The sequence below is a fragment of the Herpailurus yagouaroundi genome, unplaced genomic scaffold, assembly GCF_014898765.1.
Source record: "Herpailurus yagouaroundi ecotype Mexico unplaced genomic scaffold, PumYag 221, whole genome shotgun sequence".
In the NCBI taxonomy this organism is placed as follows: Eukaryota; Metazoa; Chordata; class Mammalia; order Carnivora; family Felidae; genus Herpailurus; species Herpailurus yagouaroundi.
Window position 1 is genome coordinate 18,974,073 of NW_024412452.1, and position 21,261 is coordinate 18,995,333.

The window sequence follows — 21,261 nt, forward strand, 5'->3', positions numbered from 1 at the left end:
TCTTTTTTTTTTTAATTTTTTATGTTTATTTTTTTTTGAGAGAGAGAGACACAAGCGCGAGCAGAGGAGGGGCAGAGAGAGAGGGAGACCCAGAATCCGGAGCAGGCTCCAGGCTCTGAGCTGTCAGCACAGAGCCCGACACGGGGCTTGAACCCACAAGCCATGAGATATGACCTGAGCCGAAGTCGGATGCCCAACCAACTGAGCTACCCAGGTGCCCCCAGAAGTATTTCTTACACAAAGAACAAAAAATTGAACAGAGAGGGAAATGTAAACTACATCAAAATTGAGAAGTTCTGATCATCAAAACACATCTTAAACAGAATGCAAAGACAAGCTATAAGCTAGAAGATATTTAAGATCTGTTATTTAGCATATATAAGAGCTGCTACAAATCAGTAAGAAAACAACAAAATATTCAGCATCTAAATGGGCAAGAGCCTTGACCAAACATTTCACAAAAGAAGAAACCTGAATGCCCCATAAACTCATGAAAACATGTCCAACCTAATCAATTGTCAAGAAAATGCAAATGCAACGAGACACCATTTTTTGCCCATCAGACTGACAAAATTTAAAAATAGACAGTGCCATATGTTGATGAGCATTTGTATTAATGGGAACTCAGCTGTGCTGGTAAGAGTATTAAGGAATGTAAAAACTGAAAAATAGTTTGGTGCTACCTCATAAAGAAGCACCAGGCTTCTTATAAAAGGCACCAGGCTGGAGACTCAGGAAAGAATTACAGTTAAAGTCCAAAGTCAGTCTATTGGCAAACCAGAAAGAGCCAACGTTTCAAATAAAGTGGAAAGACAGTCTGCTGACAGAATTCCCTCTTGTTCAGGGGAGGTCAGCCTTTTGCTTTATTCAGCCTTTGCTTTATTTATTTGCTTTATTGAATCAGATCTGAAGGCCACGCTATTTTACTCAGAGTCCACCAATTTAAATTTAAATCTCATCCAAAAATACCCACACAGAAACATCCAAATTTCTAGGCACCATGGTTCAGCCAAGTTAAAAATAACCATCCCAGCCCCAAACTAGAAAAGAAAAAAATCTAAGTGTCTCATCAGCAATAGACTGGATAAATAAATTGTGGCTTATACATATAATAAGTACTAAATTACTACTGTGGTAAGCACAGTTCTAAATTGCTCCCCCTCCAACATGGTCTCTACCCCTGCTGTTATGCCCTGTATAATCTCTCCTTGAATGCAGGTAGTACCTATGACTTGTTTCTAACAAATAGAATATGAGAAAAGTCACAGGGCGTTACTCTCTTTATTAGGTTATGTTATAGGCAAAAGTGATGGGATATCACCCCCATGGTGTGTGTATGTGTGTATATGTGTCTCCATATTTACATATGCATATTTATGTACACACACACGCACACACACACACACACACACACACACACACACACATGTCTATGTATATATATTTAAGCAGACTCTTCTCTCCTGCTGGCCTCCAAGAAGCAAGCTACCATGATTTTTAAAGCTTCAAGAGTGAATTCCGCCAATAATCCAAATGAGCTTGGAAGCAGATCCTTCCCCCTGTTAAGCCTCCAGAGGAGAATGCAGCCTGGCTGGCAACTTGACAACAGCCTAGTGAGACCCTAAGCAGAGGACCTAGTTAAGTCACACCTGGACTGTTGACCCTGTGGAACCTGTGAGATAATAAATGTGTGGTGTTTTAGGCCACTAAAATTTGATAATTTGGTAATTTGTAGTTTGATAATTTGTTAACAGCATATAAAAATTTGCAGCTATACAGAAATGAAAATCAACTACAGCTATATGTATCAATATAGATGAATCTTCTAAGGTTGAACAAAAGAAGTCATAAAAATACAGATGGTAGGTTCCGTTTGCATTATGTATGAAATAAGATAAAACCCAACCAATATGTAATTTAGGGAAGCATACATAAAGAATAAAGTTATAAAGAAAAGCAAAGGAAGAAAATCACAAAAGATGGGAGGATAGATTACTTCTGCAATAGAGCACAGGATGCACCCAGAGCTCTAAGATATTAGCAACATTGTATTTCATAACCAGAACTCAAATATTAAAAATAATTTAATTTATAGAATATACAAAATACAGTCCTATATTTATGGTTAGCCCCCCACCCCAACCCTCCAGCGCAATTCCCCTCCTTATGATGGAGTGATTTGAGGTCAGACAAACCTAAATTCAATTCTTAATTCTGTTCCTTCCTTACTATATGATCTTGATTTAGAGCTATATGATCAATATCTAGTCTCCAGACTTTCCAGATGAAAGGGCTGTAATAAAATAACAGTTGAAAAAACATTACCTTGTTTAATGAAAAAAAAAAATACAAAATCAACAATTTTGAGTTCTAACATACACATAAATACTATGGTTATATTTTTTAATTAAAAAATGATAGGGGTGCCTGGGTGGCTCAGTTGGTCAAACTTCCAACTTTGGCTCAGGTCATGATCTCACAGTTCACAAGTTCGAGCCCAGCGTTGGGCTCTGTGCTGACAGCTCAGAGCCTGGAACCTGCTTTGGATTCTGTCTCCCTCTTTCTCTGCCCCTCCCCTGCTCATGCTGTGTGTGTGTGTGTGTGTGTGTGTGTGTGTGTGTGTGTGTGTGTCTTTCTCTCTCAAAAGTAAACATTTAAAAAAGTTATAGTAATCAACCAACTTCGCAGAGAGAGTGGTACTTATATGCTGGTAGCATTGCAAATTGACAGTCTTTTGGGAGAGTAGGTTTAACCATATGTGAAATGTGAAATGATATATTAAAGTATTGTCATTCTTCATATTACAAAACTGTAATCATCAAGACAGTATGGTACTGGCACAAAAACAGACACTCAGATCAATGGAACAGAACAGAGAACCCAGAAATGGACACACAAACATATGGCCAACTAATCTTTGACAAAGCAGGAAAGAATATCCAACGGAATAAAGATAGTCTCTTCAGCAAGTGGTGCTGGGAAAACTGAACAGCAACATGCAGAAAAATGAACCTGGACCACTTTCTTACACCACACACAAAAATAAACTCAAAATGGATGAAAGACCTAAATGTAAGACAGGAAGCCATCAAAATCCTCAAGGAGAAAGCAGGCAAAAACCTCTTTGATCTTATGCAGCAACTTCTTACTCAATACGTCTTTGGAGGCAAGGGAAACAAAAGCAAAAATGAACTATTGGGACCTCATTCTGCACAGCGAAGGAAACAATCAGCAAAACTTAAGACAACTGACAGAATGGGAGAAGATATTTGCAAATGACATATCAGATAAAGGGTTAGCATCCAAAATCTATAAAGAACTTATCAAACTCAACACCCAAAAAACAAATAATCAAGTGAAGAAATGGGCAAAAGACATGAATGGACACTTCTCCGAAGAAGACATCCAGATGGCCAGCCAACCACCACATGAAAAAATACTCTACATCCCTCATCATCAGGGAAATACAAATCAAAACCACAATGAGATACCACCTCATACCTGTCAGAATGGCTAACATTAACAACTCAGGCAACAACAGATATTGGTGGGGATGTGGAGAGACAGGATCTCTTTTGCACTGCTGGTGGGAATGCAAACTGGTGCAGCCATTCTGGAAAACAGTATGGAGGTTCCTCAAAAAATTAAAAATAGAACTACCCTATGACCCAGCAGTTATACTACTAGGTATTTATCCAAGCGATACAGGTATGCTGTTTTGAAGGGGCACATGCACCCCAATGCTTATAGCACCACTAACAACAACAGCCAAAGTATGGAAAGAATTTTATATATACCACATTTTCTTGATATATATATCAAGATAGATATATACATATAGATATATATATATATATGGAGTATTGATATATATATAGAGAGAGAGAGAGAGAGAGAGTATTGATATATATATATATATATATGTATATATATATATATATATATGGAGTATTACTCAGTAATCAAAAAGAATGAAATCTTGCCATTTGCAACTACATGGATGGAACTGGAGGGTATGATGCTAAGTGACATGAGTCAGTCAGAGAAGGACAACTATCATATGACTTCACTCATATGAGGAATTTAAGATATAAAACATGAACATAAGGGAAAGGAAGCAAAAATAATAAAAAAACATGGAGGAGGAGAAAACATAAAAGGTTGTTAAATGTAGAGAACAAACAGGGTTGCTGGAGGGGTTGTGAGTGGGGGATTGGCTAAATGGGTAAGGGGCATTAAGGAATCTACTCCTGAAATCATTGTTGCACCATATGCTAACTAACTTGGAGGTAAATTAAACAATAAATAAATTTTAAAAAATAGGTCAGAAAAAAATAAAGTATTGTCATTCTTTGACTCAGGATTTCTACTTTGGGGAATTTAAGGTTATTTAGGAAAATAAAAAGTCAGAATCAAAGCCAATGTGTGCAATAATGTTTAAACTTTTGTTGTTTGTTTATTTATCTATTTTGAAGCAGCAAGAGAGAGAGAGAGAGAGAGAGAGAGAGAGAGAGAGCATATGTGAGCACAAGCCGGGGAAGGGCAGAGAGAATGGGAATCACTAGCAGACTCTGTGCTGTCAGCACAGAGCCTGATGTGGGGCCGGATCCCATGAACTGTGAGATGGTGACCTGAGTCAAAACCAAGTGTCAGATGCTTAACCTACAGAGCCACCCACGTGCCCCATGTGCAATAATTTTTAAGGCAGAAGTATTTATGAAAACAAAACTTGAAACAATTAACGTTTTTTTTTTTTTTTGTAAATTACCAAAGTAGAGTACATGGGCAATAAAAATAATGTGATAAATATATGCCTTGTATTGGTATATGGATATATTAAATAACATCAAATGAACAATGAGAACTAAACATGCATTCATATGCTATCTGTATGATTAAAAACATCTGAAGAAGCATTGAAAACATCAGAGATAGTTAAAACAATTTAAATAATTGTGTTAGGTTTATGAGAATGTTCAATGAAGTGACTATGATTTTTAAAATAAACGGGTATATTTAACTGGAGGCATATATTTAATGATGGAATTTCAGGCAGTATTATAGACAGATGGTGAAACTATTTGTGCAGGATGTGGAGGTGGTTTGAGGATAGGGGGACCTAAAATCTCACCACATGGAAAGTTTCTATAATCAGAGGGTTTTCTCTGGGTTGTTTAGGCTGTGGAGCCAAAAGGGGAGAATCATGTATAAGATTTCTCAAGGGAGAAAAAAACTGGAAGAACCATACTTAGAAAAATGTGATTGTAAATTAATTTCTCTTTAGGACGCAGGCTGCTTTGTTTTAGTTTCTTTGTTGTTGTTGTTGTTTCTCTAAAGCAATTACAACTTAATGATTTACTTCAATATATGAGAGATTTCAGGGTGGGTCTGAACCCTGTGTGCCTCGGTCTGACTAATTTGTTTCAACATGGAAAGAAGTCTGAATAGTGTAACAATTAATGAATATAATCATTAATAGAATGGTATCCAATTGCTTTGATGGCAGCAGTTCTAAGGTGGTTTAGTTCTGAGTCTTAGTAATTTTAGTAAATTGAGTATTTTAGTAAATTAAAACCAAAAAAAAGAAAAAAAAGAATGAAGAACCATTCCCAACCACAGGCCAGCATAAAAGAAAGCCAGGAGCAGGAGGAGAGGTTCCACATGGCTACTGAGCTTTCAGATTAGAGCACAAATTAGAAATGATGAAGAAGTCTATTTAATCTTAATCAATAGAGTATAGGTGTTCTGCCTAGAGACAAAGTGAATGCACATAAAAGCGTTATGTGTCCAAGAGCATGATGACTTCAGCATATCACATCTCTATCTCCATTTCTCCAGGTACAGAATAAAACCCTCTATATAGAATAAAACCCACCATCCCTGCCATTCATCCATCTGGAACATATTGTGACTATAGATTAGAGAAATCAATGATTTTTTTCAGAGCATGATATACAGTTGTCCCTGCTATCAACTGGCTTATTACACTTTAATCAAAACTACCTCTGTTTTTTGCATTAAGTTATCTGATTTCTACCCAAGGATTTTTTTAGAGAGATAGTTAAATCACAAAGAGTGATAAGCAGTGAATGAATTTTAAGTTAATTTTCCATGATAGTAAAATTGTAAGAAATATAGGAAGGTTACATAGACTGTTTTTACCTTTAAGCAGCTCATGATTGAAGGAAGGAAGGAAGGAAGGAAGGAAGGAAGGAAGGAAGGAAGCAAGAAAGAAAGAAAGAAAGCGAAAGAAAGAAAGAAAGAAAGAAAGAAAGAAAGAAAGAAAGAAAGAAAGAAAGAAAAGAAAAGAAAGAAAGAAAAAGCTTTTGGTATCACAAGGGCTACGATGTGATAAGATCACATGATAACAAGTTGCTCAACTGTGTACATGACCTTTCAAATAGAGCTCCCTCTTAATTCCGTGAACTGTCATGCAAGTATTCATAACATGGGATTACATTTCATATACATTATTTGAGAAGTCTACACAATACTAACAAAATGATTTTCTTAAAATCCTATTCTCTCGTTTCCAGGTATATCATGATATATTAAGGAAAAAAGCACCTGTGATATCAACAAATTGCTTTAGAATCTAAAGTTTAGATAATGTCACAAACTATTCAAAGAAATTAGTAAGTCTTTCCCACAGCTGTTCTTCCACTTCCCCTGGCAGCATCAGGTGGCAAGGACAGGCAGTAACCAAATCCATTTAGCGTTAGGCGTGACTCTGAAAGAACTTTGAGGACCTTACTGAAGTAGTTGGGTCTGATGTTCTGAGAAATGATGAAATAGGGGAGCCATGTAACGGGCTGCACATACCATCTCCCACCAAGCTTCATTTAGCATATAGCTTGAAATTTTGTTGGATAACAACTTGCAGGCAGGGAGAACAATTGAGGAGAAAAAGTACTGGAGTTGGACAGATGGAGATGCAAATTCTAGGCCCTCTCAATATCAACCCCTCTTAGCCTGGCTACTCCTCTGTAACAGGAAAACTACAAACAACATCAATTCCATAGGGTCATTTGAATATTAAAAGAATGTAAACAAACTACTTAGCATAAAAATAAAAGCTCAAGAAGTGTTAGTTCTCTTCCCCCATTCACCTGGGTCACCTTGGCCTTTCTTATTAAATTTTCAGTTTATTTTCAATTACAGCATTCTTAGATTCTTTAGAATCTAGTCAATGAGATGCAATTGATAACATTGTGTTCTGTGTTGTTAATGCAAGTACTGAGTATAGTTTCCCTGGTGCCACTTGGTAATTATCCAGACATTCTACAAGGTCAAGGTCTGTGGCATTGTGCAGAGCATACAATAAACAATCCATCAGCATTTTTGTGTCACTTTGTATGGGTCTTCTTTGTTAGTTACCACTGCTCTGGAATTTTGTGTTGATAATCTAAAGATAATCTCATTAGCATTTTGCGGATAAAAGCTTCATCACAATAAGAGTCTGCATAAAATAAACTGAACAAAACTAGACTTTTAGTGCAAACTACTAAAGTTTCTTTATTGAGAGGATTTGGATCAGGCAGGTCACCATAAGCTCTGATGTGACAGTACCATAATGGTCCTTTGGACCCATTCCATAATGGAGTAGGAAGGCCAGACCTGTTTAACCAAATACTGGGTGCTCCCTGTAATGCTCAGTGGGCATCATGTGCAAGTTACATGGCACTTTAATGGAGGACCACTAAAATGACAAACTGGAATAAAGACATTGAAATAGCAACTTTCATCCCTCTTTTTCTCCCTCCCTTCCTTCCATCCTTTCCTGCCTTCTTTGCTATTCTTTCCCTTTTTTATTTATTTCCATTTTATCTTTATACAGGCTGCTGACAAAAACACACATTACACATATGTTACACACATGTTACTACAAGATGAACTATTAGAGACTGGGGAGACTAATACTGCTGCACATGCAATCAAGACATTCCTCTAGGTGTAGCCAAGAGTTAGAGATCAGGACTCAGACAAGCCCAAGCACTGATTAATACAATCTCTTAAATATGCCTGAAATGTGATGAAAATTCTATCTATAGTTATTCTACCTTAGTTAGCTTGCTTTTCTTTTGTTAAAATGAACTCTTATAATTTTTTATTAATCACCAGATGATGTATGATCCAATTATAATACATCATTTATCTTTCTGTTTATCTAAACTTTCATCTGTATAGAGGCATAGAGAGATGTCTGGAATAATATTCACTTAAGGTTAACGATGGTTATTTCTGAATGGTAAGAAGTATTTTTTTTAAGTTTTTTTTTTAATTTACTTTGAGAGAGAGAGATAGAGAGCAAGTTGGGGAGGGGCAGAGAGAGAAGAAAAGACAGAATCCCAAGTAGGCTCTGCACTGTCTGTGCAGAGCCCGAAGCGGGGCTCCAACTCACAAACCGTGAGATCATGACCTGAACTTAAACCAAGTGTTGGATGCTCAACTGACCCAGCCACGCAGGCACCCCAAAAGTATTTTTTGCTTTATTTTTTGTGCTTTTCTTAATGGCTTGAATTTTTTAAATGAGTATGTATCTTTTTTAAAAAATATTGAAGTTGTTAATTCTTTAATAAAATCATACAAAATAATGATTTTCCACTTATCTAGCTCTTGTTAAAAGCGACAAATATGAAATGAGAAGTTATACTGGTAAGCCCTTACATATTATGAGAAAAATTGTGTAAATATTATAATTACCCAGGTGAACCAACAAAATTTAAGATGCAATGTATCAGTGGGTTGAGTGACAGATTCTTGATTTCTGTTTGGGTAGTGATCTCCTGGTTGTGAAATTTAGTCCTGCATTGAGCTCCGAACTGAGTATGGAGCCTGCTTAAGATTCTTTCTCTCCCTCTTTCTTGCCCCCAACCTACTTGCTCACGCACGCTCTCTTTCTCAAAATAAATAAGTAAATATACTTAAAGGGCACCTCGGTGGCTCAGTCACTTAAATGACTGACTTCAGCTCAGGTCATGATCTCACAGTTCACCAGTTCAGGCCCCACATTGAGGTCTGTGCTGACAGCTCAGTCTGGAGTCAGCTTGGGGTTCTGTGTCTCCCTCACTCTCTTCCCCTCTCCCGCTCATGCTCACACGTGCACTCTCTCTCTCTCTCTTTCTCTCTCTTAAAAATAAATAGACATTAAAAAAAGTTATCACTGGGGCGCCTCGGTGGCGCAGTCGGTTAAGCATCCGACTTCAGCCAGGTCACGATCTCACGGTCCGTGAGTTCCAGCCCCGCGTCGGGCTCTGGGCTGATGGCTCAGAGCCTGGAGCCTGCTTCCGATTCTGTGTCTCCCTCTCTCTCTGCCCCTCCCCCGTTCATGCTCTGTCTCTCTCTGTCCCAAAAATAAATAAACGTTGAAAAAAAAAATTTAAAAAAAAAGTTATCACTAAATAAACTTTAAAAAAAAGATGCAATGTATCAAAGCCAGAAATCACCCAAATTAGGCAAACAAAATAAATAAACAGTACAGTGAAATACAAATAAACCTTGATTCTGCTAAGGCCATTTCCAGTGTAATTGAAAAATTAAATAAAAAATTTGCTATCAAAGATTCTAGAAAGAAAACCAGCCTGTGGGCATGGTGGGGAGAAACAGAGAGTCCCACAGGACTGAGACCTTTTCTCTAGTCCTTGATGGCATCCCAAAAGGTGTCCCTATTAAGTGTTTTCTCTCAGTGGTTGTTTGTTTATTGTTCTTTTTTAATTTACTTATTTTGAGAGAGAGAGAGAGAGAGAAGGTGCACCCTCTGGGGAGGGGCAGAGAGAGGGAGAGAGAATCCCAAATAGTCTCCATGGTGTCATCACAGAGCCTGAAGTAGGCCTCGATCCCATGAACCTCAAGATCATGACCTGAGCCAAAATCAAGAGTCAGGTGCTTTAACCAACTGAGCTATCCAGATGCCCCTTTGTCTCAGTCTCTTTGAAGGATCAGCTTATAGCAAAGTAAGAGGGGTTGCATAATATGAGAAACCCGTTACTGATCATTAGAGTTGACCTTTGGCCAGAAAATGCCAACTTCCTTCCCTGTGGAAAGACAGCATCCAGAAATCTCTGACTTCTTAGATTGAGATCTTGAACTTCTAGAAATTGGGTTCAAAGAAAAGCATCACCTGCTGGAAAGGTTACTACAAACAGCTGCCAGTCACCAAATGAGGAGTACTGTGGGTTACACATTTATATTATGGCTGCAAACATAGAGAATAACCAGATCTTCCCATAAAGAATATACTTTGTGGCTTAAAAACAAACAGTAGATAATACATGACAAGAGGGAAATCCACTTAGATAGCAAATTCACTAACTTAAGGTATCTATTTACAAATTGGTTCTGAAGCACAATCATTTATTAAAGAAAGATTTATTCCTCAATTCCCTGAAAGTGATAGAAGCTGTACAGTGAACTCAAGATGTATGCAAATCAAATGAAAACACCAATGACTTAAATCCAGGCAAGCCTATTGTTCTTTTAAATGACAAGTGAAATTCAGAGTGTTGGTGAGAATGTGGAGAAATTTGAACTTTCATATGTTTCTAGTGGAACTATGAATTGTAAAAACACTTGAGTAATCTGTTTGGCAGTATCTTTTAAAGCTAAATATGCACATGCCCTATGACCCAGCCATTCTACTCCTAGGTATATATTCAACAAAAATGCACAGATATGTGCAGCAAAAGACATATATGAGAATGTTTGTAGCAGCACTTTTTTGTAATAGCCTCAAAATGTAAATGACCCAAATGCTGATCAATGGTAAAATGGGTAAATTATAGTATTGTATAATGGAATACTGTACAGCAATGAGAATAAACAAATTACAACTGTATACAACGATGTGCACAAATCTCATGAACATAATGTGGATCAGCCAGACACATGCAGGCCATTGGATAAATTATAAAAGCAGGCAAAATGAAACTATGATGTCTGAAATTAGGAAAGTGGTTACCCTCAGGGTTAAAATTATGAAAAGGAGCATGAAAGAGTTTCTGGGAGCTGGTAATGCTTTATTTATTGCCCTAGGTGCTGGTTAGATACATGAGTTCAGTTTGTGAAAACTCATTGAACTGCACACTTATAATGTATGTACCTTTCTGTTTATCTGTTATACTTCAGTAAGTTAAAAAGTAAAACATGTATGTTTATTCTTTATGACTTGTTTAAATTGTCCTCACTTATTATTATGCCAGACTAATGACTATGATCATTATTTGATATTCAGACAACATTTGGTTTTTAACAAAGGTGCAGGTTAAAAATATAAATACATATATGCTTGAAAAATAGCCATTTATATCTAAAAGTGACATGATAAAACAAATAGACAAAACTAAATTGCTTTGTCATTTGTCATAAGCATTTTCCACTTCTGGATTGAGCCGATCTCAAGCAAATCTATATGCATGGGGGAGGAGGTGGTGGTAATCTCAAGAACAATCAACTGTCAATAGTAGCCATCATAGTAATAATAATAATAATTAATAGTAATAATAATAGACCCTGAGTAAAAACAAAACAAAACCAAAAACATTTACTGAACATTTTGTTGTGAGATTGTAGATACACCAAGTATTATAAATGAAACAATGTGGGTAATACAATCATGTCTGTGAGTCGGGCTGTAAAGAGGTTTTCATCGGAAATATTAAGATTCACAGAGCTTTCAAACCCAAGGGCCAGGCAGGTAATGCAAATGAGTAAAGCAGGCCAGATGAAATACAGTGGTATTTGGTGGTGAGGTCTGGAAAAACTATAGAACGACAACCCCTAACCGAGAACCAGAGTAGGTTCAGACCAGACACATCAGGAACTAGTATTGGGCCCCACCCCAGATCTACTGAGTCAGAAACTGTGGGGGTGGAGCCCAGTAATCTGAGTTTTAACAAGCTTGATTCTGATCCATGTTCCTGTATGAGAACCACCAATCTAGATGTATTCTCTTTCTCTCTCTTTTTTTTTTTTAAATATGTGGACTTAAAAAAAAAAAAATCTTCTGGCCAGATTTGACCATAAGCTACCAATTTATAGCTCCTGATGAGAATCAAATGAATTTGTATAACTCTATCAGTTCTGTATTTCCCTTTTCTAAGATAAAGACAGATGGTATGTTGAAATTAAGTTTTATTCTCCCCAGGACTGAGACCTATCTAGGCATACCTAGGGTCTGATTGTGATAGGCCTTCTGGAATTCTATTTATAAGACAAGTCAGGTTGCTCCAGGAACTAATCCCAAGTGGAAGAAAGAACCAAGGTACAGAGGTTGCATTAAGGGCAAACAGATGAGATTGAACGTGTCTGTGTACAACATGGTGTCTTCCACTTAGATTGTTTGTAGCCCAGCCTGGTGGACTCCTTCATTCTTTCAACAAATAGCTGTTGAACATCTACCTAATCTGTCCCTGAGCCCTGTGACTCCAGGGTGGCTGTAATATAAGACCTAGTAAAGGCTAAAGGAACTATTTTTTGCTCATCTTCTTAGGACATGAGGACGGCAGCAGTGTTGGCACCAGGACCCTCAACACTTCTGATGCCCTGAAAGTTGGACCTCTTGCACATGTCAGCAGCTGCAACAATGGCGGTGGTACCTTTGGTGGGCAGTGATGACACGGCTTGGAGGACTGGCAGCAGCTAGCTGCTTGTATCAGGTAAGGAGAATTGTGAACACAGTTTGGCAGCTGAGAGAACTGTTCTTGGAGCACCCAGGCACACATCCCTGAGCACCTTGACCTAGTGGAGGTAGAGGATATCCCCCCAGCAGAGACAGGGAAATAAGATTTTTGTAGCTGTGGTTGTTACTATGTGTAACATAAATTACACATAGGAAAACATGGAATCCTTAAGGGAATCTATGACTTTTTGTTTTTCTGTCTTGGCAACATTTAAAGAACTACATGTTGCTTCTTGTGATAAAGTTAAGGTAATGTGCCTGCAGTGAACATGGTAGACACAAGTATCAGATTTTGAACATTTGGTTTCCTTTTTTAAAATAAAAAGCAGGAAGATTATTATAGGCTTTGGGACATGAGGTTTAAAAAAATCACAGCACACATTCCTAATTTTTTCCCCTGTCTCAAAACATCCCTATAAAATGAAACAACATTGCTGATGAGCTATTCTTTGGCACCAGTGGCCAGCTTATTGCAAAGGAAAAAGGACTTTGGAAGCAGCCACTCCTTTCCTGCCAGAATTTTGAGAGATTGATGCCCTTTTCTTTCATTTCTGTAATGCTTATAGCCTGCAGATTTTCCATTACTTTCTGAAATCCCAAACTGAAGTTTATTAAAAACATATTTGTTATTCTACACTCTCTCTCTCTCTCTCTCTCTCTCTCTCTCTCTCTCTCTCACACACACACACACACACACACGTTTGGGAGTTTGGAGACCACAAGTGTTGGTAAGACCTAAGGAATTTCCCCTGAGTTAACCAGAATTTTCCAAAAAGGGTCAAGCAGTTGCTACACTGCATTTAACTTGGTGTTTTATGATACCTAATGAGCAAGGCATGTGGTATGTCAGTATTCCAACGAGATAGCAATACCTTGCAGATTTTTAATTTTCTAGTAGAGCCATACTTCCCGCCCCCCCCCTTGCTTTCCATTTATTTGAAACCAACTTGTTAAGCCCAAGCAAACTAAAAGAGTCACTTTAGCTTGATACTTTAGTTCTAACCAACCCAGAGCATCTACAGTAGATCAGGAGATGTGACCCTTAACCAGCCATGTCTCCCCAGAGAAGTCAGTTTCTATGATGGGGCTCAGTTTAACTATTGGTCAAATTGGAGGTAGGCAAATGGGATGGAGTTCTATGATCAGCGCAGAGTTCTGTAGGTAGAATTCTGCGTTCCTTAACCTGTAGATTAAGAGAACTCTCCTTGCAGAATCCTAATGATGGATCAAGTATCTGAAAGGAAGTTTTGCTGTGAGAGGACTCTCAGAGGCTATTGATATTACAGATTTCTTCTTTATAAAGAGCTGGAGTAATTTTCTGTGTACCTTTGGGTACAAGTGACCGATATTGTTACCAGTCAATCGAAGGCTTGTTTCTGTATTAACTTTACAGAATTTAGTTTCCTGGAATACAAATTGCTAACAGGAATATGAAACATTTATTCAATTCCGTTCATGATGCTTCTTTCCTTGATGCTCCTCCTTCTGGCTCCTACCTTTCCCTTCCCTTCCCTTCCCTTCTCTTCCCTTCCCTTCCCTTCCCTTCCCTTCCCTTCCCTTCCCTTCCCTTCCCTTCCCTTCCCTTCCCTTCCCTTCCCTTTTTTACATGATTTTATATGTGGGTTAACTGATTATTCCCAAGTACAGTTTTTCTCACATTACTTTCCTACTCAAAAACCTTAATAGGTCTCTGTTCACCACCGTATAAAACAAACTCAAGGGGCGCCTGGGTGGCGCAGTCGGTTAAGCATCCGACTTCAGCCAGGTCACGATCTCGCGGTCCGTGAGTTCGAGCCCCGCGTCGGGCTCTAGGCTGATGGCTCAGAGCCTGGAGCCTGTTTCCGATTCTGTGTCTCCCTCTCTCTCTGCCCCTCCCCCGTTCATGCTCTGTCTCTCTCTGTCCCAAAAATAAATAAATGTTAAAAAAAAATTAAAAAAAAATAAAATAAAATAAAATAAAATAAAATAAAATAAAACAAACTCAAGGTAGCCAAAGTCCTTCCTTTACCATCTGACTCAACCTAGCTTCCCAACCCTGTGGCCCATTACTCCATTTACCACAGACTTTCAAGCTTCTTCCTCTTTATTTACATATCCACAAATGTTCTGGCCCTGTGCCTTTGTCCCTGTGGTTCTTGCTTCTCGTTTCCACCTGTTCATATTCTACCTATTCTTAACATTTAAGGCCAAGATCCTGCTCCCAGCTTTTCTTGGTCTCTTTCAGCTGCAGACAACCTCTTTTTTTCCTGAACTCTTATGGCAACTTATCTGCATCTCTTTCATAGCGGTTATCACCTTGTACTCTATATTATAGATATTTATGTTCATATCTTTCTCACTAGATAATCAGTTTCATGAAGTCAGAGAATATCTGTTCCATATTTATACTCCTCAAGGTACCTGGCACATAGTGGTTTTTCCACAAAGGGTTGTTCAGTGAATAAGTAGTATCAGAGATACCATGGAAATTTGAACTTATCCAAACTCCTTCAACCCAGTTAAAAACACTCATGGGGCACTTTTTAAATTATGAATTTCTCCACTTATTTGTTATCTCTGTCTTCATCTCATAATTTCTCAGCTTGTCTGGTTTCAGTGAGAAAAAATAGGAAAAAAAAGAAGAATGAGAAAGGTACAATAACTTAAACTACAGATGTAGCAAGTAATATCCAGTTCCCTGCCTTCAAGCTGTGCTGCAGTCAGCTTCCAAAAGTGGTTTAGGTTCACATGATTTGTGTACTGTGATGTTCAAATGTTTGTTAAAGCTGATGCAACTCTATGAGAAAGATCAACACTAACTCTGTGGATGGTACATACAAGTTTTAATCCAGTGAGGTGAAGAATTTACTTAAAGACTGCTACATGTGGGCCATCGAGAAAAGTCATGACCTTGGTTTTGGGGGAGAAAGGGGCAAAGAGTAGCCACTCAATGGAAAATCTGCACCCAAGTGGAAACAGTCAGATGACCAGTCACAAGACAGTGCTCATAATACGTATAGACACACATATATGTTAAAGTGGCTATATATTTATATAAATATACATATCTACAAAATATATAACGTAACATATATAAACCACATTATTCACTTCTGTACTTTCTTTGTATGATGTTTGCCAATTTTTAGACAGTTTTGTATCTTGAAATTAATCTTCAGAACTCCACACCACATACTTGAAATATACCTATGTGCATGTAAAAATAATTACCAAATATCAACAAACTTGAAAAAGTAGTGATAATTGGAAATGCCCATCCACTTATGAATGGTTGAAATGTGGCATACCTATACAATGGAATACTATTCAGTCATAAACAGGTCTGGTAAATGCTACGACATGAATGAACCTTGAAAACATTATGTTTAGTGAAAGAAGCCAGGCACCAAAACCACATATTGTATGATTCCATTTATATGAAATCTCCAGAACAGGCAAATCCATGGAGACAGAAGGTAGCTTATTGGCTGCCAGCGGCTGGAGGAAGAGGAAATGAGAGTGACGGCTGGTGGCTATGGGGTTTATATTTTGAAGTGATGAAAATGTTTGGAATTAGAGTCGTGATGGTTGCCTAACTTTGTGAATATACTAAAAACCACTAAATTGTACACTTTTAAAAGGGGTGACTAGTATGGTATGTGAATTGTATCTCAGTGTTAAAAAATACCAGTTGAAGATTGCTCAACAAGGAGGTTTTCCAGAGGTTTTGTCTAGCCAGCATTCAAGAGGAGAAAGATGGTAGTCACTGAGAAGCACAGTCTTCAGCATACTTGCTCTCAGGGGTCATAGGTTTTATGGTAACTGAGCAAGAGATCTGCTAAATGCTTCTTCCCTATTCCTCTGGACTGAAGATGAATGCCCACAGCTATTACATTAGAGTGAAATAAAACCTTTTATTTGTATATTGGCTTATAATTTCTCAAGCACATTTACCCTCATTAGCTCATTTATTCCTCATGTTTTATTTCTAACTGTACTTATCTTTTACACTTATTTAAAATTGTTCATCCATAATGAGAGCAAAAACATTCCATTTCTTATAAGTGCTATGGATTTCTCTTGGTATTTCTCTGACTCTGTTTGCTTTACTCTACTCTTTCTAATATCTTTTACCCAAATATGACCAATTCTTCTGACTTTTTGTATATACATAGTTCTTTATGTTTCTGTTCAGTTTTCTGAGTCTTTATTTTTAAGATGCTGACTTTTTTCTTCATCTATCTCCTTTTTTCTGAATAAGACCCATATATATTTTCTTTAAAACTATAATCTACTTCTTCCTTTCCCCTAATCTTTGCTAAGTGACTCCAAAAATATTTAGTTATAGCCCATGCAGTGGTAGTTGCTGACCCTATTCTGAACATTTTTATTGTAGAACCATTGTTTGTTAAATGTTTTGTAAGATATTTCTGTTTTATATTATATTTAATATAAACTGTATTTATTATACTTATTCTTTTATTACCTGTAGGCTTTGAAAGATTATTTTAATACTCCTTATTAAATGATATATAAATGGTATATAAATACCATTATTTATTCTTTTATAAATATACATCTCCTTTAATAGTCCTTTGATAATTTCCTATCATACTTTTTAGACCCTCAGTCCTTACATTCCACTGATGATCCTTCCTTATATCTTCTGGAAAGATATTTCACTTACAATTCACCTTTCTTTAGCAGAATTTGCTCTTTCCTCTCAGATGGGTGAAATTTGAAGCACGATCTCCAATTGTTGCATTTTCTTCCCTTTCAGAGTGTGTACCCATTCTATACTTTACATTTTCGGTGTTATTGCACTCCCCTTTATGTCCCACTTTTATTTTGTGGGTTTCCATACCTTTTTATCTTGTTCATTTTTGATATATTTTAAATGCTCTCTTTTTCCCTCCAAATGATGCCATTATAGCGATAAATTGCATAACAATAGCTTCTCTTCATATATTCTCAAGTTTCTTGGAATTGGCTTGCACTTTCTTGTGACAGGATCTATACACCATAAAAACAAAAACGTGAAGCCTTAATTAGCTCCCTTCTTTCCTCATTTTTTCTTGGAGAGTGGGGATTTGGTTCACAGGCCCATGTAACATCCCCACCTATTTCTGCAGTTTACCTGCACTTTAATGCTGTCCATAGTCTTAACGAAAAAATCACCACTGGTCCATGCATAAGACTCTGCTTTAAACCAAGCAAGCAGTCTTCCTGTGACCTTCTTCTGATATCTTAACCCTTCTCTCTCTAGTCCCTTTTCTTTCACTTACCTATACCATAGGATTACATGTCTGAATTCTTCATTAGACTGCAAGCTTGTCTAAAGACAAAAGTTAGATCATATTCATTTCTGCTGCCTTCCATATCCGGGCTCAGCAGCACTAACAGCACAGCCAAACAGGAGGTAGCAGCCATGCTCTGGGGCTGTGAGCTAAACCAATAGAAGTGGACTTAGACCTTCAAACCCCAGAAAGAGGGGACACATGACTGTGAATTGTTGCTTAGTATGATTTGCTTGTGGGAGAAAGCCCAAGAAGAAGTGAACCTCATGGGGATTCTGCCCCAGCAACCCCAGAGGACCAGAAGAAGAAGCCCATCACCATCGCCCCACTTCAGGCCTCTCTGTCCTAGCCATGGTTATCATGATAGGATCTGAGCTGGCTCTCAAGCTGGCTCTAGATCTGTGTTGCTGAGTGGCCAGGAATGTTACAACATTTCAGGTCTATCCTAGGAAGAGGAGGGGAAGAAGAAGAAAGAAGATGATGTCAATGTAGATGTGTTCCTGGAGGAGGAGGCCCCTGTCAAACAATTCAAGAGGCTGGTACCCCAGAAACAGATAAGCATTGCTAAGAAAAAAAAGAAAAAGTGGAAAAAGCAGAGAAAGAGTAAGACCTAGTCTTTTCTTTTCTTTTTTTTAAAGTTCTTATTTATGTATTCCTCTTTGTGATCTTTATTTTTTAATAGCATTTTTTTCATTGCACATAATGGAATAGGGAACCTAAATATTGTGCAGAAATTTGTTATAAATGCTGTATCCCTTTAATCAGGGGTAAGGAATAGGAGGGAAAGCCTTCAACAGTAGATAAAAGTTACTACACGTGTTTAGGAAAATAGAAATTTGAGTTGTGCAACATTTCTGATTTGTTTTTAGCATGAAAGTGAAATAACTTTCTGTATTATCAGGAGGTATCAAGGTTCAGGGAAATTGGTCTGGCCATGCCACTAACTGAGTGACCTTGGACAGGCCACTTCTCTTAGCTGGGTCGATTTATTCACCTAGAAAATACAAGCACTGAATCTACTCTTCACTTTTTTTTTTTTAACTCAAGAACTGATTTTCACAGAACAATTCCACTTCCCAAGAATTAAAAAAATATCATTTTGTATAGTATATTATGAAGTGGTTTTAGGTTAAAAAATTTTAAATTAGTATTTTAATAAAAATATATTAAGATAATTTAAATAAAACTGCCAATATGTAACCAGAATCCTGTATTTCCCTTTGTGAAAGTGTTGGATTAGAAAACACTGAGCCATATTAGCTCCATGTCAACATTTTATTTAGATGTGTGTTTGTTTGTTTTGTAGGGAATATCATGAGTTTGGATAATATGGAGTGGATATTTTTAGGATATAATTAAGTCTCGTTCAAAAGCCAGGCTTTTTATTCATATATTATGTAGATTAAGGATTTTTTTTTTTTTTGGTATAAATATATAATTCGTGGTCCTGGTTCTAAATAGAGATTGGATGAATAAATGGAAAGTTTATTGTGTCTTCAAAGTATTTTTCATTTGTGGTCATGAGACTGTATATTGAAATTTTCCTTGATGCTTGCTGGAAGGCATGCCTTTGGAATTCAGAGATAAACTGTCCTGAGTGACACATGAGTGGGTTATTGAGTGGAAGAATGCCAGGGCTGAAGTGAGAAAGCCTACATTCAAGTCTTGACACCCTACTCACTAGTGGAGTAACTGGGTAAATCATTTGACCCTGAGCTTCAGTTTCCTCATCTGCAAAATGAGGGTGATTATATACCTAATTTCTAGGGTTGTTGTATGACTTAAATAAAATAAAGTATAAGGCATTACTTTGAAAAAGTAATGAGTGTTATCATGGAGCATGAGGTGAGTGAAGTGCTCAGGGCTCAACATCTAAGGCGGCACTCACTCTCAGGGATGACCCTGTACTTGCCCCTTCCTGAGAATGTTGAGGCCTAGCCCTCAGTCTGCCCTAGTCCAGGCACTGGTATTTGGCCAAGCACAGCTCCTATGACTAGGAGTCATATGGCTCCACATGTGGGTCTGGTTTCTGAAAGACTATTTTGCTGTTGTTTACATACACTTAAGATAGTTTGAGAGCAGCCTTTCCTTCTTCCCAAAGCCATAAGGCTGCTGCTTAAAACAATTCTCTTTCATTCTTCTTCCTTTTTTCTATTCCCTTATTTGCTATGTGTATATCTGTGCATAGTTAGATGTTACAAGATACATTCATTTTATCTTCAGCTATTCTTCTAGAATTCTTTTGTTTCACTACAATGGATTACTAAATCATACTATGTCTACCTTATTGTTTTCCGAAATTTATATTCCTGAGGCGGGGGGAGGGGGGGTCTTTTAACATCAGCTTCTTTAAATTGCTTGCTTTCAAGGTAGAAGCAATTTGCTTGTCAAGTATAAAGATATTATAAGAATATCATAAAAAATTCCAGAGGTGAATCGGTGGGAAAACAGTTCTTCTAGGCTCAGAGCCAGAGTCCTAGACACACAAACGAATTGCTCTCTGCACGCATTTTTCAAGAGCGGTTCACATGCCCATGTGCGTCTGGCTGAGGTGGACTTTTCAGAATAACTGGTTAGTAACAAACCTCTCTTTGAGTTCTTTAAACAAGAGAGGCTAGTGTTCCTGGTTAGTTCAAGAGCTTTCTAAAATTGCTCCTAGCAATTTAAATTTTAAGTTTTAAATTTTGTAACTTACTGTCCACTTTTCCACTGGAGTTCCCTCAAGCCACTCTTAAATTTTGCCCCATAATGTCATACACTTGTCTTTTAAATTTTTGCAGATACCCAAATATCATTAATGATGCTTTGAAACGAAATCTGTCACAGAAGAATTATTATTTTTTTAATGTATGAAAATATAGTCAGGGTCAATGATTAGTAAGATCTGTAGAGGCAGGAGAAATGGCAACTAGATTCCCCAGGAAATGTGCCCCACAGTGAAAGTGTTGACAAGGTTCTTTCAAAGTGTGCATTTTTGCCCTTTAGTAGTTAAGAAGGAGAAGAAACAAAAGGCGTAAGACCATTTTTTAAGTCTATTAGTTTAATGGAAAGTTAGAACATAGATGAAATATGGTACTTGTAGCCCATTATTTTACCTTTTGTGAAATGTAAATATATTAATGATGAAGAATTTCAGTTTAGCAATAAACAATGACATCAAACCAAATGCATTATTCAGGTGTTTTTCCTTTGTTACTCGGCAGTATGTACTCTGGGGGGTTCTTATTTATCTTTCACAGAACTTTCCCAAATTGGGCAGAGCCTAACAAAGCATGTGCTAGATGTGTGGGTTGTCAGTTAAAGGTAAAG

At 37.4% G+C, this 21,261-nt stretch overlaps 1 long non-coding RNA gene and 1 pseudogene across 3 annotated transcripts in view; both read left to right on the forward strand.

Moving 5' to 3' along the window:
* The window catches only part of LOC121019112 (uncharacterized), a 134,588-nt gene that overhangs the window by 94,419 nt on the left and 18,908 nt on the right, over positions 1–21,261 (forward strand). For all 3 annotated transcript variants that reach the window (XR_005785464.1, XR_005785462.1, XR_005785463.1), the window contains exon 2: positions 12,488–12,653. This is a non-coding gene — a long non-coding RNA (uncharacterized LOC121019112). The remainder of the gene's footprint in view (positions 1–12,487; positions 12,654–21,261) is intronic.
* LOC121019111 (nucleoplasmin-2-like) lies at positions 17,204–19,292 on the forward strand (annotated as a pseudogene).